Below are 19,970 nucleotides of genomic sequence, written 5' to 3'. Positions count from 1 at the left end.
GAGATATGTACTGATAATGACAAAAATTACAGAAGCTCATAACCTTTGACCCAGAAAATTTGCTTCTAGAAATTTATTCTACAGATATACCTGCATGGGAGGAAAATGACAGACATCCATGGCCATTGTTGCAGCATTGTTAATTAAGACAAAAGAATGGAAGGAACCTACATTTCCTGCTCAAGGAGGCTCTACATTTCCCGTTCAATGGGAGCTCTATTTTTTAGTGGTCTTTTCTTAGTGGGGCTCCCATTCAAGGGGGCTCTACTTTTTATGATGTATCCATACAGTGGAATATTATGTAACAATGGAAAAAATTCAGCTCTATTTATGTACTGATATGGAAGCTTTTCAGTATATAGAATAGTGAGAAGGAAAAAAGGAAATTGTAAAAGAAAACCTACAGTAAAATACCTTTTATGTGAAAATGTATGCATGTATTTATGTAAATGCAGAGAAAAGGGTCTAGTTACTAAGAATGTAACAGTATTCCTTGGAGGCAAGTTATTAAAATGAATGTGATTATTACATGGGCTCCTCTAGGTGTTGATGTTAGCAAATTACTATTAGTAAATACTCCTGTAATTGCAGATATTTTTGGAGCTGGCGAAGTATTTAAAAACTAGGCCCTTCCCCCCTTACTCTACAAATGAGTAAACCAAGGTCCAGACTGTTTAATGCCAAAGCCTGAATAAGAACCCAGGTCTTTACCAACGTGAAAAAGATGCACATCAAAAAGGCACCAGTCCTTATTTAAAACTCGCTTTTATTACAATTGCTACATTTTCTGAGAAGCCTTCCCACCTGCTTCAACCCCACTTCAGCCCCAGGAAACCATTTCCCTATGCTAAACAAGAGTGAAAGAAGGAAGTTCATTTCATAAAGGTGAAAGCTGCTTGGGAAATCAAGTATGGTCTTTCTAATACTGGGGGGTGCTGCACCATCAGTTTAATTCCTATTCATTTGTAGTGCTTATTAGAGTGTCTGAAAATATAAGCTGAGTAATTGGAGAATTAGAATTGATTAATTGAAGTAGGCTTTTGGTGTAAATACACCTGGAGAAATTTTTCAAGGTGGGATTCTCTAAAGATTTGGAGAAATTCAGACCTCTGAACATGGGAATAAGGACGATGTGGCAGTTTTAAAGCACAGCTGCAAATGTTTTGACACACCTGTCATTGCTAGTCAGGGTATGTGTCCCCTTCCCTTGAATCTGAGTGGGCTCATGACTGCCTCAATTTATAAAGCATGGCAGAAGAGATGCTATGTGATTTCCAAGGCCAGGTCATCAAAAGGCATGAAGCTTCCACCTGGCAGCTTCCTCTCACTGTTGGAGCCATGAGTCACCATGAAAGTCTGACCACCCTGAGGCCACCATATGGAAAGGAAGCCTAAGCCACAGGGAGAGACCCTATGTAGGCATTCCATTCGACAATACCAGCCAAGTCAAATGGCAGACCTGTGAGTGAAGAATCCTCCAGATGATTTGAGGTCCCACCTATCTGAGTCATCACAACCTCTTCAACCCTTTCCAGTTTAGACCTCAAACAAGGTAGCCCCAGTATTTCTGGTCCGAAGACTTGGCCCACAGAATTTTTAAATGTAATAAAATAGTTATTTTTTTAATCTGCTAAGTTTGGGGTGGTTTGTTATAGACATATCAATAGGTAACTGGAAAAGATGAATCCTACAATGATAGAATTGCCCCATTCCCAAGGCCCTAAGAAAAGAGCTACTCCAGAAATTAGTTTTGACTCCCATGCTGAGATAATTCCTCACCCCCTCAACTGAGCTACACTCTACTTTGCTTGCATCTTTACACTGGGAACAATAAGTTATTATTGTCCGTAGTGACCTGTGTGTTTCCACCTCCAAACTAGGATCCTGATCCTTGGCTGTAGAGCTCTCTCTTCTTCACCTGTGGAGTCCCTAAACCAGTGCAGAGCCTGGAACTCATGTTCATTAAGTGGGTGACTACCTTCACACAGCAAGAACTCCCTTCTTGGGGGTAATCATCAGAAGATAACTGAAAAACTTCTCTAACTTGTCACTTTCACTTTACCAGTCCTGGAGAGGAAGAATGACACCCCAAGAAGACACAGCTAGTTAATGAAGAAGGACCACAGCCTCTTGCCACCGTGCAGCACCTGCCATCTGGGTGCAGCATGTCAAAGTGGGGGGCAGGGGCCCAGGGTGGCCAGGATCATGGGCTCCAGAGACAGACAGCCCAGGTCCAAGATCTCAGCCAGCCACCCTTGTTGGTGTGTAGTGGCAATTTTTCCAGAAGATGAAATGGATTTGGCATTTGGCACCCCACCGGCCCCTGACTCCATGAAGAATAAATGAGCTCTTTTTGGTTTTCAAGGCCTGAGTCCTTATTGTCAGGATCTAAATCCCTGTTGTAGAGGAAAGCTGTCCAGTAAGTTTTTTTTTTATTGTGTGGCCTTTTTTAAAATGGCAGAATTTAGAGATATGGAAAGAGAGTTACAAGGAAAGGGAAGGGAGAAGAGGAATCTGAATTCAGAGGATTGGCCCTAGAGAGGCCAATAGACTAGGACAGTGGCTCTCAACAGTCAACTTTGTCCCCAGGGGATGCTTGACTATGACATGAGACACTTCTGATCCTTATAGCTGGGGATTGTACTGGCATCCAGTAGGTAGAGGCCAGGGATGCTGTTGGACATCCTACAATACACAGGACAGTCCTCCTACAACCAAGAACTATCCAGGCCAAAATGTCTATAGTGCTAACGTAGAGACACCCTGGTCTGGAGCAAGAACACCTGTGAAGAGCATCCTGTAAGTTCCCAACAGCAATGGCCAAACTAAAGAACTCGCCCCAATGCCAAGACCCAGATATGGCTCAGAGGGAAGCCTGTTCAACCCCGTGATGGGTCTTCATCCCTGTGCATCAAGGCCTGCCCTGCTATTTGGCTGATCCCCAAATGAAGATGCTCTCCAGCAATGCCCCCAGTGCACAGCAAGCTCCAGCAGACAGGAATGGGAACAAACCAGGACACATCTCTACCCTCTGAACTGAAGACACAAAAAGACAAAGGTGTTTAAGCAGAGTTCTCTGGGCAAGGTTTGTGGTGAGAGAGGTGGTAGAAGATATTAGTAACCAAATGGGATTAAGCTAATGTCTCCAAAAGCATTAAAGCAGAAGCAACTCTGACCACCCACTAATGATTGTGATTATTTGGCTGCCTATGAGACAGTTTAAGAAATGATTTGTGAATTTAAATTTTAATTAAGGCAGGAGCCCTTGGGGGCCTCTGGAGTTCAAGCATGAAACAGGAAAATCTACTGACGGAAGGAGAGGACTCAGAGGGCCCACAGCTGGAGGAAGTGCATGTTCTTAAACTCTAGTGGTCCAGTAAGCCTGCAAGGTAGCCCAAGTTGGAGATCACTAATGGACACTGGGATTAGGGGTTAGGGTTGGACAAGTCAATGGAACTGTGCACTTCAGTGTTCTAGAAAGCTCTTTATATGAAATAAAAATAAAGGAAGTATCCAAGTTTTTCACCTCTTTCTTGGGTTCTAACATTAAAAGTGTTCTAACCCACCCACTTCACTAAGATAGGATCCAGCATAGGAATTCCTGGCATCTCCTCTCTGCTCCATCACGAATACCCCAAGTGACCTTGAACTGCATTAATCTATACAGAGTCTTGGTTTCTCCACGTGGGACTGATATGACCTTCCCTAGTTACCTCACAAAGTCATTTGAGAGGGGTCTCCATTCCAAGAGAGATGAAAGCACTTTAGAATAGTCACTCTGGCAGGTCCACCTGCTCACCTGATTCCCCTGAAGTCTGGCAAAAGCACCCTTTTACTTCTCAAGGATGCTGCAGCACAGAAACATACCATATCTAAGACAAAAGTGCAGTTCGGGCCTCCCCCCAAATGCCAACAAAACATTCTCAAGCTTAACACCATTGGATCCTAGAGACATGGGCTCAAGTCCTGAGTTTACCCAAACAGTTGTGCGTGTGTGTGTTATATAAGACATAGCATTAAATTTACCACCATCACCACTTTTAAGTTCATGGTTCAATAATAGTAAGTGTGTTTATACTGTTGTGTAACAGAGCTCTAAAACTTTTTCATCTTGCAAAACTGTAACCTGGGTACATCTGAATCAGATCTCAGCCTCCTGGTAACTGTGAGGTTTTGACTCTATGAGCTTTGTTTGGTTTACTTGGTTGAAACATAAGGATTTTTTTAAGTTACATTTCAGGATTGTTGTATCACATAAAAATGTATTTGCCTGCCATGTGATAGGAGTTCAATATATAACTATTATTCCTGCATTGAACCTTGTAAGAAATATGTCCTTCCTGAAGGTGATAGTGTAGCCCAACGGCCGCCTGAAGTAAGAGGAAGAGAAAGAGGTGGGAGAAAAGAGGGAGAAGATTCGGCTTTGTATTCATAAAGCAAGCCATTTGTCAAAGTACAAGTCTCGTGTACTGTCAAAACACAAGGGCAAATTACACTTGAAGAACAATGGACTACAAGAGCAAAAACGACAGGACACATTCAATTAATGGGAAGAGAAGGAGGGGGTCTCCAGTACAATATTTTAGACATCAGATTGAAATTGTTTAATTAGCCATTGCTATGGACTTTGTATCGTCTGTTGTTCTAGAAGCTATTAGTCATCTGTTGCTTTTAAGCATATCATTTGGATTCTCCCATTCAACACACATTAATATATTTGAGCACCAGCTGTGTGTTGAGCACAGTGCTCAACACTGTGCTTAACACAGCGTAGCACAGTGTTGAGGAGTACAGCATGAGGAGTACAGTGTTGAGGAGTACACTATGGAGGCTCAGTATAGTGTAGGGGAAGGTGGACAGCTTGGCCCATTAATGGGTGTCTCTAATTTATTCTGTCCATGAGAGTTCTGTTTTTTTCCAACCCAGGTTCCTCCTCCATCTTCTACATTTCAATCAAAGACCTCTCCATTTATCTAGTCATTCATGAAAAAAGTTATGGAGTCATCCTTGACTTTTCTATGGTCAAAATAGCTCTTGACTCTATCTATTACTTTTCAGGCACATGGTTATTACCCTAGCCCAAGGTACCACATCTTGTCTCATTCTAAGAACCTCTCTCAAGATTTTTTAAAAAGTGTTCTTCCAGCCAAGATGGAGGTGTAAGTAGACACACTGTGCATCCTCACACAACCAAAAGATGGACAACGACAATTCAAAAACAAAAAACAATCAGAACTGACAGAAAATCAAACTATGGAAGTCTAACAACCAAGGAGTTGAAGAAGACACATTCATATAGGCCAGTAGGAGGGGTGGAGACTAGCAGTGAGTGGAGAGGACTCACAGCAAGGTGATGGCTGGTGGACCCAGTGAGGTGGCAGATTGTGGAGCAGGGCAGGCAACACTGCAGCTAGCCAGCAAGGCAGCAGCTGGCGGACCCAGTGAGGCAATGGCTGGTGGAGCATGTGGTTCCACATTCACATGCAGATAAACCAGGAGGAACAATTAATTGAGGATCAAGACAGACTGCGCAACCCAGGGCTCCAGCCTGGGGAAATAAAGCCTCAAACCACTGACTGAAAACACCTAAGTGGGGTGAAGTCAGCAGTGGGAGAAACTCCCAGCCTCACAGAAAAATTTGTTGGAGAGACCCACAGGGTCCTACAACATACACAAACCCACTCACTGAGAATCACCACCAGAAGGGCCCACTTTGCTTGTGGGTAGTGGGGTAAGTGACTAAAAACCAGCAGAGTGGAGCAAGGGCCTTTGTTCTCTTTCAGACCCCTTTCCCCATACAGAGTCATAACAGCATCATGTATTGCCCCACCCTGGTGAACACCCAAGGCTCCATCCCTTACTACATAGTAGGTGCAAGGAGACCAAAAAAATAAAAAACAAAAAAACAAACAAAACAAACACACAAAAAAAAACAATGGCCCAAAGAAAAGAACAGATCAAAGCTCCAGAGCAAATACGACTGAGCGATGAAGAGATAGCCAACCTATCAGATGCATGGTTCAAAACACTGGTAATCAGGATGCTCACAGAATTGATTAAATTTGGTTGCAAATTAAATGAAAAAAAAATGAAGGCTATGCTAAGAGAAATAAAAGAAAATGTACAGGGAACCAGTAGTGACGGGAAGAAAACTGGGACTCAAATCAATGGAGTGGACCAGAAGGAGAAAAGAAACATTCAACCAGAAAAGAATGAAGAAACAAGAATTCAAAAAAAAAATGAGGAGAGGCTCAGGAACTTCCAGAACATCTTTAAACATTCCAACATCCAAATTACAGGGTACCAAAAGGGGAAGAGGAAGAGCAAGTAATTGAAAACTTATTTGAACAAATAGTGAAGGAGAACTTCCCCAATCTGGCAAATGATGTAGACTTCCAGGAAGTCCAGGAAGCTCAGAGAGTCCCAAGAAGTTGGACCCAAGGAGGAACACATCAAGGCACATTATAATTACATTAGCCAAGATTAAAATGAAGGAGAGAATCCTAGAAGCAGCAAGAGATGAGGGACAGACAGTCACCTACAAAGGAGTTCCCATCAGACTATCAGCTGACTTCTCAAAAGAAACCTTGCAGGCAAAGAAGGACTAAAAAGAAGTATTCCAAGCCATGAAAGGCAAGAACCTACATCCAAGATTGCTCTATCCAGCAAAGCTTTCATTTAGAATGGAAGGGCAGATAAAGTGCTTCTTGGATAAGGTTAAGTTGAAGGAGTTCACCAAGCCCTTATTATATGAAATGTTAAAGGGATTTATCTAGGAAAAAGAAGATAAAAAACGTGAACAGTAAAATGACAGCAAACTCACGGTTATTAACAACCACACCTAAAACAAAAGCAAAAACAAACTAAGCAAACAGCTAGAACAGGAACAGAACCACAGAAATGGAGATCACATGGAGAATATCATCAACAGGGGAGTGGGAAGGGAAGAGAGGGGGAAAAGGCACAGAGAATAAGGAGCATAGATGGTAGGTAGAAAATAGACAGGGGGAGGGTAAGAGTAGTGTGGGAAATGTAGAAGCAAAAGAACTTATATTTATGAACCATGGACATGAACTAAAGTGGGGTAATGTGGGTGGGAGGGGGTATTCAGGGTGAAGGAGAATAAAGGAGGGAAAATGGGACAAGTGTAAGAGCATAAGCAATAAAATATATTTTAAAAGGATTTTTTAAAAAGTGGTTTTTTTTATGTCTATGCCTGCCTCCCATTGTAAGCCACGCAACATCCAGAGTGATCTTTTGAAATGTGGATCACATCATGCCATTCCTCTGCTTAAAACCCTTTATCATCTTCCCATTGCTCTTAGATTGAAGTCCAGAATCCCTGATATAGCCTCCAGGTTTCCTCATACTCTCTCTTGCCCACTCTCATATCCTATCCCAGACTATACTCTTGACTACTACCAAGATCTAGGCCCATCAAACATTTTCTTGCCTCCAAGACTTTGCCTTTGCTGTTCCCTTTGCACTTGCCCCTCCATCTATTCACAAGCCCAGATCCTTCTCATCTTTCCAGCCTCACTTAAAATGCTACTTCCTCAAGGAGGTTTTTTTCTGACTTCACTGTTAAGTAACCCCTTCCAGTTACTTTCTCGTTCATCATCTCATTTATTTCTTTCCCAGCACTCACTTCATTGATAACCATCTGGAGCACTTGTTGGTTCATTGGATATCCTAGTTCCACCAGTCAGTCAGTATCCTGACAGATTTGTCTATATCATTCACAATTGTACACCCAATGGCTTGCACACAGTAAACTCTCAACAACTATTAAGTGGCTAGATGAATGAAGATGATAAGAGCCCAGGAGAGGACATAAATAATTCTCCAGGGAGGAGGAGGATGGAGCTGTCAACAAAGATGTGCTAAGACCTAGACTTGAGACACTAAATAAGAGTTTTCTAGAGTAACAAAGGGTAAAATTCATCATAGCCACATAGAACTACTGAGCATGTGCAAAGGCACAGGGTCACTTTGAGGAAGTGAAACTTCCAGCTAATTCCATTAATAAGGTGATGGAGGAAAGACAGCCAGGATAATCCCAAGTCACAATAAAAAAAATATAGTCAATTCTCCAATATCTGGGAGTGGGTGATCTACATTTAAACCATAACAGAGTCCTGGGACTTCTCACTGGGGCTTATGGTACAGGAATAATATTTACTGGTGCCATGGCATTAGAGGTGAGGAGATAATTATGCTTGTGAGCCTATGGAAGAATTGGGTCTCACCTCATTTCCCCTTCAAACAGAGTGTCTGTGATCCGTGGCTGTGCCTCCTGGAACCTGCAATCAGTCCCTCCTTAGCTTTTGCCTACATAGCAAAGCCCAGTGGAGATGTGGGATGTATTCGAAATCCTGCCTCTCTGTTAACCTAGCTCATCTGCAAACTGGCTGGTCAGTCTTAAGAAATGAGATATTGAATGCAGGGCTGGGGAGTGGCAAAAACTGAGTCTATATAGGTGACATGAATAAACATGCCATTTTATCCTTATATCTGTGGGAGGACTTCAGGTAAGGAGGTGACCTAGGTATGATGTGAGCAGGGTTGCTCTGGCCACAGTGCAGAGCTCAGATTGGAAGAAAAAGTCCAAAGGTAGAAGATCTGAGAAATAAGGTATGGAAAGAAAGGTTGGACTCTTGATGCATATTTGGGAAGTAGCAATGACAAGGACTTGGGTGGTCATTGCATGTGATAAGTAGAGATGAGGGAGAAAACTGGGGTGACATGCAGATAGTAAGCTTATATCACTGGGTGAATTCAGCAATAAATCCAAATAGGAGACACCATCAAAAGGATAAGTAGATTCAGGAAACTTCAGAGATCTTCTGAATTTTCACATTTCATCTCAGACTTCCCTCACTGCAAGGATTTCTACACCTCTGGAGGTAGATTGCATTGTATGTCCACAGGATTTGTACCCTGCTCTCCAGTCATGCTTCCCACCAGGTAAATATAATCATCCCACTATTGTCACTGGGCTTGGCAGCCAGGGGACTTCTTTGAACCAATAGAATGTGAGCAAATGTGACACACACCACTTCCAAGCAGAAGCTATAAACATACTCCTGTGGTTCAGTCTGTACCTCCTGAGCCTCTGTCACCCACTGTGACAGTAGCATGCTCCGAAGAGTGGAGCAAGGCCAGGCCACCCCAGCCCAGGAGAGCAATGGGTGACCTGCAGCTCTGAGGTAACATAAGCCAGAAACTTAGATCTCTGGGATCTGGGGGTTTGCTGCTGCAGGAAAAGCTGACTATGACAGTTCCGAAGTCTCAGCGGAACTTCTTACCCTCCCTGGTGCCTAACTTCTTCACTGGTGAACTTAGACAAGATAACTCTAAACTGCTTCCTAATTCAAAATCATTTTTTTTTGTTTTTATTACAGATACCCCATTTCCCCCCACCTTGGCCCACCTCCACCCAGCACCCCACTTCCCTCTGGCTATCACTACACTGTCATCTGTGTCTATGTTATGCATATCTGTTCTTTGGCTAATCCCAATGCCACTCTAGATTACAGTGCATTGTTTGAGGGTTCGAGCTTTTTTCCTTTCTTTCCAATGATATAGATTAATTAGGCAAGTTCAAGTTATCAAGTTATCAAACAACTGGCAGTTGATATGCCAAATTAGCACAGGACCAGAGCGAAACCCTAGGGATGGTTTAAGCTCCTGAAGCAGAACTTTTTCCTGAAGACCCTAAGATTAAAAAAAAAAAAATCTATAGAGCACAAACCTGCCGCATTCAGCTGCTTCGGTTATTTATATAAGCATTTCCCGATTCAAATTGCATACTCAAATCAAATTTCCCTGGTTTATGCCGTCTTCAGCAATTACTTTAAGGCATTTTACCTCTCTCTGGAGGAACATAGCAGAAAGGCCTATAGACAAAATCTCGTTGACTCAGGGAGAGATAAACGAGCCCCAGGCCTGGCTCTGAACAAGTCACTTTTTCCACAGAAGGGAACGCTGATGGGCCTGCTGGCTGGGTTTCAGCCTTGCTGATAGGAAAACATTTTCTAAGGAGGAAAGCAAAGCCACAGAAATTGAAGGATAGGGGCAGGTCTTGGCGGATCAGGAAGAAGGAATCATTTTCTCTCCGTGGAGTTGCTTTTGTGGGGGGTAAACAGCTGACAGCCTAAGGCTGACCCCACTTGAATGGGATTGAGAGAAGTCAAAGTGACACAGGAAAACCGTGATTGTTTCTGCATCAGAAAGTTTCTGGGTCCCTGAAAACTAACCATAAGAAGGATGAGCCCTACCACAAAGCTATGCAATGGGCAAAATTTATCTTTATTGTCAACTTGCTCTTAATTCACTTTTAATCATCTGGAAGGATTCTTTATTCTCCATCAAAAAAGCAGCCCTGGCTGGTGTAGCTCAGTGGATTGAGCACAGGCCTGTGAACCAGAGGATTGCGGTTCAATTCCCAGTCAGGGCACATGCCTAGGTTGCAGGCAGGTTCCCTGCAGGCCAACTCCCAGCAGGGGACGCACAAAAGGCAACCATACATTGATTTTTCTCTCCCTCTCTCCTTCTCCTCTATAGATAAGTAAATAAATAAAATTTTTTAAAAAAAGCATTGTTTGTTCATTCATTTACTCCAGAAAGGGCTCTCATTGGCTGGGTATGGGCCATATGTTTATCCTCAAACCAATTACTATGGTCAGACAAGGCAGTATTCTGATTAGTCAGGTCTGTGTCATGTACCCAATTAATTATTTCTCTACTCGCTAATTTTACATAGAGTTCCTTCTTCAGTTATTCAGCTAGGTGGATCTTATCTTTATTTGCCTGTCTGATATCTACTGCCTTTTCTTTTAGTACACACTCTGGATTAACTTGGTGGGTGTAGTTCCCCACTGTTCCCATTACATACTCCAAGGCTGAAGGTGCCTTCTACTCCATTTCCTCCATTCTAGAGTTAAACACTTGACACAGACCTGACCAATCAGAACCATGCATTGTCCAAACTATAGCAATTGGTTTGAGGACACACGTGTGGCCCAAGCACTATCAATGAGAGTCCTCCTCGGAAATTTTGTGGGGATTATCAGGAAAAGGGAATGAGAAATTCTAATAACTTACTGTGAGTGAATGCTTACAGGAAGCATTAACACGGACAAAGTATCTCTAGTTACAAAAAAGAATCAGGACTATAATACTAATTTGGAATATACCACTTACTAACCTGGAAAACCTTGGGCAATGATCATTTCTCCTCGAATGAGAAATGAAGATGATAATGAAAACTCTTGTGCATAATCATCTGTGAATATGTCACACCCCTTCTTTCATCCAAGTTGCTGGGGGTAAAGAACTTTGAGTTGCAAGATGGAAGCATTCCTGGGTCACTAGTGGTTCAAGGATAAAAGTCAGGGACAGCTGCCAGAACCACCTGACTGTGGTGTGAAAGACAACATGCACCTTTGTTGTATTAAAACCAGAAGTGTGGGGTGTATTTGATTGTAACAAAGTAAAGCCTGACTAGTCTAACTAATATACAAATCATTGGTTCAGTTATTCACAGATACCTGAAAAGGTCCATGATATAAAGACATTTTGCCAAAATGTGACTGAATGGTGCATTCAGAGGCAGGCACATGGTAACAAGCAGATGCTCTATCTGCTGTCCAGCATCTATTTCTAGGACACTTTGGTGGTTTGTGGGGATAAGAATATTCGATATTGAAACTGTTCCTATAGTCCACCATAAGTATGTGGGGATTATGAAATAATCTCAATATGTTAGCACAAAAAATAAAGATCAAGAATTCAACCACAGAAAGAGACAAATCTAGAAAAACCACCCAAGTTAGTTAAATGGCACACTGAAAAGGAGACAGGCAGAGGTGACTCACATTAAGAATCTACAAGAACTGAGAAAGATGAATGAAATAACTGGGTTGGTAATATTTTCTGTAATGGAAGAAATATAGGCATTGTGATTGAAATCATGAGCTCTGGAATTAGTTTAATGCAACAAGGATTAAATGCAAAGATTTAATGCCACAGAGTTTGAATTCCATTTCTGCAACTTGACTACTTGAGAAAGTCGCTTTATCTCTCAGACCAAATTTTCTCATTGAAATATGAGAATTAAAAGCGTCCCTACCTCATGATGTGTTGTAGGGATAAAATTAAATGATCCATGTAAACTGCTTAGTACACAGTAAGAGCTTAATAAATTATCATAATGATATTATTGGCACTGTAAAATAAAGAGTGGACAAGGATGGATATGTGGAGGAGATAAAGTAATTAAAGGAAAAAGATGATGGTATCACAGTGGAGGTGAGACCCAAGGGCCACTAACAATGTACAAAGGGACAGGAAGCAAAGGGCAGATGGAAGATGATACTCACATAAGAAAAGAGACAGGAGGGGGACTGCCTGAAATCCACAGAGGAGAAGAGGAAGGAGAGATGAGAAACTAGAGAGAACAAAATAGAGGGGGAAAAACAAAGAAAATGAAAATTGGCTTTATGCTGGTAGAGTGTAAACCCCAGAAAGACACAAAAAAAATCTGGGAGTGGATAAAAAATAGAGACAGAGATGAGACAAAGAAGTAAAACAAAGATATCAAGGCAGGAGAGCTAGGAGTTCAAAAGACTCTTTAAAGAATTAAATACACACCTGGAAATGTAGAAGCAGAGTTTAATGTAGAAGCGGGTAATAGAAATAGCTTCAAAACACAGGATGGAGAAATTAACAATGATTACAAAGGTCCCTGAATTCCAAAAAGCTCAGGAGCCTTTTTTTTTCCCCATTAATTCTGGCACATATTCATTTGGCAGCAAACTGGACTAGAACTGATGTGAGGTTATGTATACCCCTTATTTACCCCATAACTCACTTAGCATGAACAGTCACATACTTTACCGCAGAAATGGGCTGATCATAAAGTGCCACCCCAGACCCCGCTGGAGGCCAGAGGCTGTGGAATGTATGGCATATGGACCACATTATCTTTATAATTTCTAAATTATAATTAAATTGTGCTCTAAATTCCAAAACACAAGCCCCAAGGGTTTTAGATCAGGGTTAATGGGTTGTACTAGATGATGCAACACTGGGTAAGAAAAGAGAAACTTGTATTTATTAATGAAGCTAATGAAACCCACTATTTCTTGAGTGTTTACAGCTTCTTGAACACTGTATCTGCAATATCTCACTTAATCCCCAACTTGGCCAAAGTCTCACAATGAACTGATCAGATACCAAATCTATTACTCTCTCCATTGATTGTGACAATATCAAAAAGGAACTTGTGAGAGTCCTGTTCAAAGAAACAGACAGAAAAAAGCTGGGGAATCACTGCCTTTAGAATAAAGATTCTCCAGAAAGACAACAGCTATGGTCCTAAGGAATGGTCTTGGAGTAAGGAGGGTTTTGTTTCCCCATAATCTCCATCAGCAACTCCTCCAACCTTTGACACGGGCAATTGATGTTTTCTCATTCTTAGTAAAGTTCTGTGGAAGTATACCTCTAGAACATACCTCCCTTCCAACTCAACTCTTCAATCCAACCTTTATAGAAATTCTGAAATTAGATTACAGAAATACAAACACACAAAAAATATATCATAATAGTGGGAGGAAGATTTCCCAGGAGGGTAAAATATATTATAAAAAGGAATCAGGGGATAAAAATCAATGATGATAAAATAATGAAAATCCAACAAGGAATTGATATGCAAATTCTGTGAGAATTCTATCAACTGTGATGATTGGAGAGAATCTGAGAACATATCACACAGTCTTACAAAACTTTGTGAGGCTCAGATTAAGAACAGGTGACACAAAGCCTCTCTCATATCACAGTTTGATTCTGAGCAATCAACCTAACTTCTTTTAATTTTATCAAATGCTCTCTATTTCTTTAACCAAACAACTCTTAGCTATACTGTATATGTGTATGTGTACCCAACATACAAAGGAAACACTGGCAACTTTTACATTTTGTTAATGGTTTCAACCAGGCAATAGGTGGGACACTTTAAACATGATTTTGAGCATGTTTATCTGTCTGAGCACTCCGAAACAGTCCTTCTGCTTCATGCTCTAAATTTAGCAACATCCACTCTCTTCCAGACATATTTGACAAGGCAAAATATTTCGTCTGTGAAGATATGCCAATTCCAATATCTCAAATGTTTCTTTGGGTTTCAACAGTTTGGCAACAGTGGCGTTAGAGAACTTGATGTGGGTATCAGTCAAGAAAAACTAGTTGAGGCTATGATCACAAACATGCCCAAATCTCACTCACTTCAAATGATGAAAATTTGTCTCTAGCTCAAAGTCCACCTGATAGTTTGCTAGAAGAGGCTCTGCTAGTTTTAATTCGGAGCAGCCTGACAGAGCAGCTACCATCTCGAACGTTGCCAGCCACCCTGCAAGTGATGGGGAGAGGTAGCTGGAGGGTTGTGAACTAAATGCTGCCTGCCAGGAGTAGGTAACCTCACTTCCACAAGAGGCCTAGAAAAGCATTCCAACTGTGGATCCAATCAAGAAAACCAGAAATTGTGGAGATCATCAGTAATGACTACCACCTTCTGAATAAATGTGGCCTGATGCCACAACAACCAAGCCTTGTCCCAGGCATGTGAGAATCCAAAAAGTGTGGCCTGAAAAAAGTAAAAAATAAAATAAACAAACAAACAAAAAAACAAGCCACGTTGTTTCCAAAGCATTTTTTTGTAACTTCACAGTATTTTGAGGTATAATGTATAACTTACATTATAGCTAGAATTAGAGTGGTATGCCAAAATAAATTTCATAATATTGTTCTTCACTTTTTCCTAGCAAGGAAGAACCCCATGTAACTTTTAACAAGATAATTTTTAAGTAAATGTGGAAAATATGAGATTATTTTAGAATTTGCATTTTGACATGGCATTTTTTATTCTTTTAAATTTTTTATTTATTTATTTTTAGAGAGAGGAGAAGGGAAGGAGTAAGAGAAGTGAAGAAACATCAGTGTGCGGTTGCCTCACATGCACCCCCCCCCTGGGGACCTGACCTACAACCCAGGTATGTGCCCTGACTGGGAATCGAACTGGCAACCCTTTGGTTCGCAGGCAAACACTCAATCTACTGAGCCACACCAGCCAGGGCTTGACATCATTTTTTGAAAGTTTGCATTTAGGGCAAAAAATTCATGGTCTGAGAAGGGAACTTACTTCCAATAACAGAAGGATTAGAGAAGTAGGCTAGGAAAGGAGGAAAGAGACAAGGAAGAATAGAGCTGAAAGGCATCTAAAAAGGCAACTTTGACAGTAACTAGATTCTCTCAAGCTTCAGTGGGCAGAGATAAATCTGGGAATAGATTTATCTTATATATAATTCTTAAGCCCAAATTCTGATGTGAAAGAAACATCAACTTTCTATATTTTATAGAAATACTCATGGCCGATGCAGAGGAACTAGAGTTTCATGTCATGAGAGGCAGGCATTAGAGAATATCTCCCCAAATATCAGCTAACTTCGGTACCGCTAGGGTACCATCTGCTTCCGTCTCCATGGTGCCTTCAGTTCTAGGGGTTCTGGGGCTTACAAACCATGCTGAGAGACTGAATATTCTTGGCAGGATTAGGGCACACTGTCTCCCCAAGACCATCACCAGCCTTGCTTTGCAGTCTTGCCACCTCCCAGAACACTCCCAGAGAGTAGGATTCAGTCCCCACTGTTCCCAGAACCTAGAAACCCTCTCTCTCATTGTCTCAGGGAATGTTTCCTCTTCACCTCCTACTCCTACAACATTCTCTCTGTCTGCTACAGCTAGCTAGCATCAATGGGCTCAGCTTCTACTAAATACAGGAAACCCATTACCTTTAAACTGCTTCTACTTCTGACTAGCAAAAACTATGAAGAATGAGATGATAGAGCAAGCCATGAGTATTTTGAAAGAAAAGCACTCCAGGAGGAGGAAATGGGAGAAAAAAGAGGTCAATGTGGGTCAAATGGAGTGAGTGGAGGAAGGAAAAGCAGAAGATAAGACCAAATTAGTGACTGGGCCTAAATTATGCAAAATTAAAAAGGAAATGCTTGATAATAATGACTATCATTACCATTTATACAATGCCTATTATCTTCATGCTAAGATAGTTCTAACTACTCATGAGAACTCTACAAGGTGGCACTATTAATATTTTCACTTCAGAGATGAGGAAATTGAGAATCAGATGGAATGGTAAATTGCCTAAGTGACAAAATACAGACTTAAACTCAGGTAGATGCCTCCAGAATGTGAATGTTAAACACTATACCATCTGCCTGTCAAGACCAAAAAAAAAAAAAAACACAAACACAAAAAGAGGAAGAGTCCAGAGAATAAGAAAATAAACCATGAGGCTGGAGGGAAATATTTACAAAAGACACATCTGATCAAGGACTATCATTCAAAGTATACAAGCAACACTCAAAACTCTACAACAAGAAAAAACAACAACATGCTTTAAAAATTAGCTCAAGACCTAAATAGATATCTCACCAAGGAAAACATAGAGACAGCAAATAAACATATGAAAAAATGTTTAACATCATATATCATTAGGGAACTGCAAATTAAAACAACAATGAGCTACCATTATTAGAATGGCCAAAATTCCAAACACTGGCAACACCAAATGCTAGTGAGGATATGGAATGATGGGAAGTCTCATTTATTGCTGGTGGAAATGCAAAATGGTACAGCCACCTTGGAAGACAGCTTGGCATTTTTTTACAAAGCCAAATGTATTCTCACCATTGGATCCAGCAATTGGTGATCCTTGGCANTCAAGGACTATCATTCAAAGTATACAAGCAACACTCAAAACTCTACAACAAGAAAAAAAAACAACATGCTTTAAAAATTAGCTCAAGACCTAAACAGATATCTCACCAAGGAAAACATAGAGACAGCAAATAAACATATGAAAAAATGTTTAACATCATATATCATTAGGGAACTGAAAATTAAAACAACAATGAGATACCATTATTAGAATGGCCAAAATTCCAAACACTGGCAACACCAAATGCTAGTGAGGATATGGAATGATGGGAAGTCTCATTTATTGCTGGTGGAAATGCAAAATGGTACAGCCACCTTGGAAGACAGCTTGGCATTTTTTTACAAAGCCAAATGTATTCTCACCATTGGATCCAGCAATTGGTGATCCTTGGCATTTACTCAAAGGAGTTGGAAATGTATGTGTCCACACAAAAACCTGCACACAGATGCCCATAGCAGTTTTATTTATAACTGCCAAAACTTGGAAGATGACCTTCAGTAGGTGAGTGAATACATAACCTGTGGTACATCCAGACAGCGGAATATTATTTTCAGTGCCAAGAAATGAGCTATCAAGTTATGAAAAGCCCTGGAAGAACCTTATGACATTCTGGGAAAGGTAAAAGTATAAAAAGAGGAAAAGGATCAGTGGTTGTCAGAAGTTAAGGGAGAAGGAAGGATGACTAGGAGGAGAACCAAGGATTTTAGGACAGTGAAAATACTCTGCATGATGCTATCATGGTGGGTACATGTCATTATGCATTTGTCCAAACCCACAGAATATGCAACACCAAGAGTGAATCCTAATGTAAACTATGGACTTTGGGTGATAATGATGTGACAGTGTGGGCTCAGGAACAGTGACAAGTGTACCACTGTGGTGGGGGATGCTGACAGTAAAGGGGCCTGTGCATGTGGAGGGGGAGGGCAGGGAGTATGTGAGAAAGCTCAGTATATTCTGCTGAATTTTGCTCTGAACCTGAAACTGATCTTTTAAAAAGTTTGTTTAAAATTATAATTGAAGGAGATAGAAGAGAGGAACCTAGATACCTAGTGGCAAGAGAAAAAGTAAAATAGAAAGATATAGATGCAGGTTCATTAAAAAAACACACAAAAACCTTCTACACATAGGTCCACATATTTGATCTATTTATCAAATGTAAATTGGGTGGCCATTCCATATACTACCATACACAGTGGTGATAAATCAGGAAAGAAAACAGACAAGGTCCCTACTTGCACCAGCTTATACCTCACTCCCTCTGAGTATGTCTCCTGTTCAAATCTTTCAGAAAGAGAGCCTAATGGGGCCAATGAATCATAACCCAATGCAGAGACAGAATTTGCTCACAAGGTCACCTCATTGGCTGCTTTTGGCTCATGTGCCAATTCCTGTGGCTGCATGGAAGATTCACGTGATACTAAATGTGTCACTTCAACAGGAGGCTCCAGGGAGCTGTGGCTATAGAGACAGTCAGTGTCTCAGACACACCATTCCACAAAAACCATAGTCTTAAACTCAGTCTTGGTTACTCCAGTCACATTCCTATTTAATAGGAGCTCAAGGAGAAGCATTAAATTTAAGGGGAAAATCACAGACAAAGAAACATACTATTTTACAGAATTGGAAAAAGCAACCCTGCAATTAGATTAGAATTCCTGGGCATCCCAGACAAGGCCCTGTTAATGCTAGTTATGAGAGATGCTCCCAGGCCCAACCTCCAGCTTTCAGTGCCATCTGTTCCCTTTGTGTGAACGATTGTGATTTTGGGTATGTAAAACATATAAACAGCTTGCTAAAAGTTCCCATTAATAAAAGGAACTAAAAGATGAAAGAAAAATTCATCGGATTCTCTGGTTCCGAATTGCTAGATATATAGATGTCAGTGAGCAAATGAGGGCCTTTGATGCTGAGTGGAAGGTGGCATTTTGAAACTGCTGCCCCGCCTCCCCCCTGCCTCCCGAAGAACTATTGGCGGACGGTGGGATCACTTGGCTGGTGGTTCTGGATGAAGGGTAGTACTCTCGTTACTCGGTGGCTAGTGGAATTGGGTTTGGTTTGATCAACTAAGACCCAAAACAATTTATGTCACAAGCAGTTCTCGGGCATAACTGGAATTCTTCCTTTCCATCTGTTGCTGCTTAATAATGTTATGATTGTCCATGATGTCATTATTTTTTTGCTGCGGTTGATTTGGCATGAATGAACTCCATTCCCCCCACCATGTGTGGCTTATACAACATCACTGGAAAAACAGCTTGAAGAGCTTGACTGATAGATGGTACTGAGGATGAATCACTAAATCTGCTTTTTAACAGCTGCTTCATGATGCAGCCTTTCCTTGTGCCCCTCCTTCTAATAGTAATGCAGGGTCTTCTAAGCCTGGAGCACAAGGGAGAGAAATCCAGAGGTCCAGTGATCCTTTTAGTAATGTTCTCATGAGGCCTAAGACCTAAGAAGTCATACTGGTCAATGTCACAGTGGCTCCAGCCCTGATGGCAGAAGAGAAACTGAGGCTTGTCTGAGAGGCTCTGGGCACAAGCAGAACTGCTTTGGGGCCCTATGGCCAAGTTCAATAACAGGCCTGGCAGAGGGATGTTTTCCTCACTGCAGCAGAAGGACACACAGCAGGAATCATGGGACATTTGTGAAGAACCCACGGTGCCCACTGCTCCCAGCCAAGTGGCAGGGCACCAGGCCTGTTACAGAAGACCTCAGCAGTGGCATAGCAGACAGTTATTGCCCTCAGATGATCTGTAGCGGGTACATTTCAAGAAAACACTTGGATAGCAGAACCTAACTGGGAGTGTTTCTCATATGCATGAGATATCCCTAGAGGACTCCTGGAAATGAGTGGGGGTCCAGCAAGAGAAAGTCAAAGCTCCCAGCCTGCATCACCTGGACATTTATCTTAAAGTGATCTTATTTCTATCAACAAGTGGGTGAAGCCTGGGACATTTGGCTTACCTTAATTAATTCAGGTTACTCAAAGTGAAAAATCATTGTTGGTTAAAAAAAAAAAAAGAATAGGGTTGTAGAAATAAAACATGGAAGAGAAACGTGCATCACCATGTCACTCCCTATTCTTCCAGAGCCAGCCCTACCAAAGCAGATGGTTTACCATCACCCTGTATTTAAATTTTAATTATAACAAAAATTATCTCCTGTCCAGGAA

The sequence above is a fragment of the Sturnira hondurensis genome, unplaced genomic scaffold (genome assembly GCF_014824575.4).
Source record: "Sturnira hondurensis isolate 20B ecotype Veracruz unplaced genomic scaffold, ASM1482457v3 Scaffold0017394, whole genome shotgun sequence".
Lineage (NCBI taxonomy): Eukaryota > Metazoa > Chordata > Mammalia > Chiroptera > Phyllostomidae > Sturnira > Sturnira hondurensis.
This window is presented reverse-complemented; position numbering follows the sequence as displayed.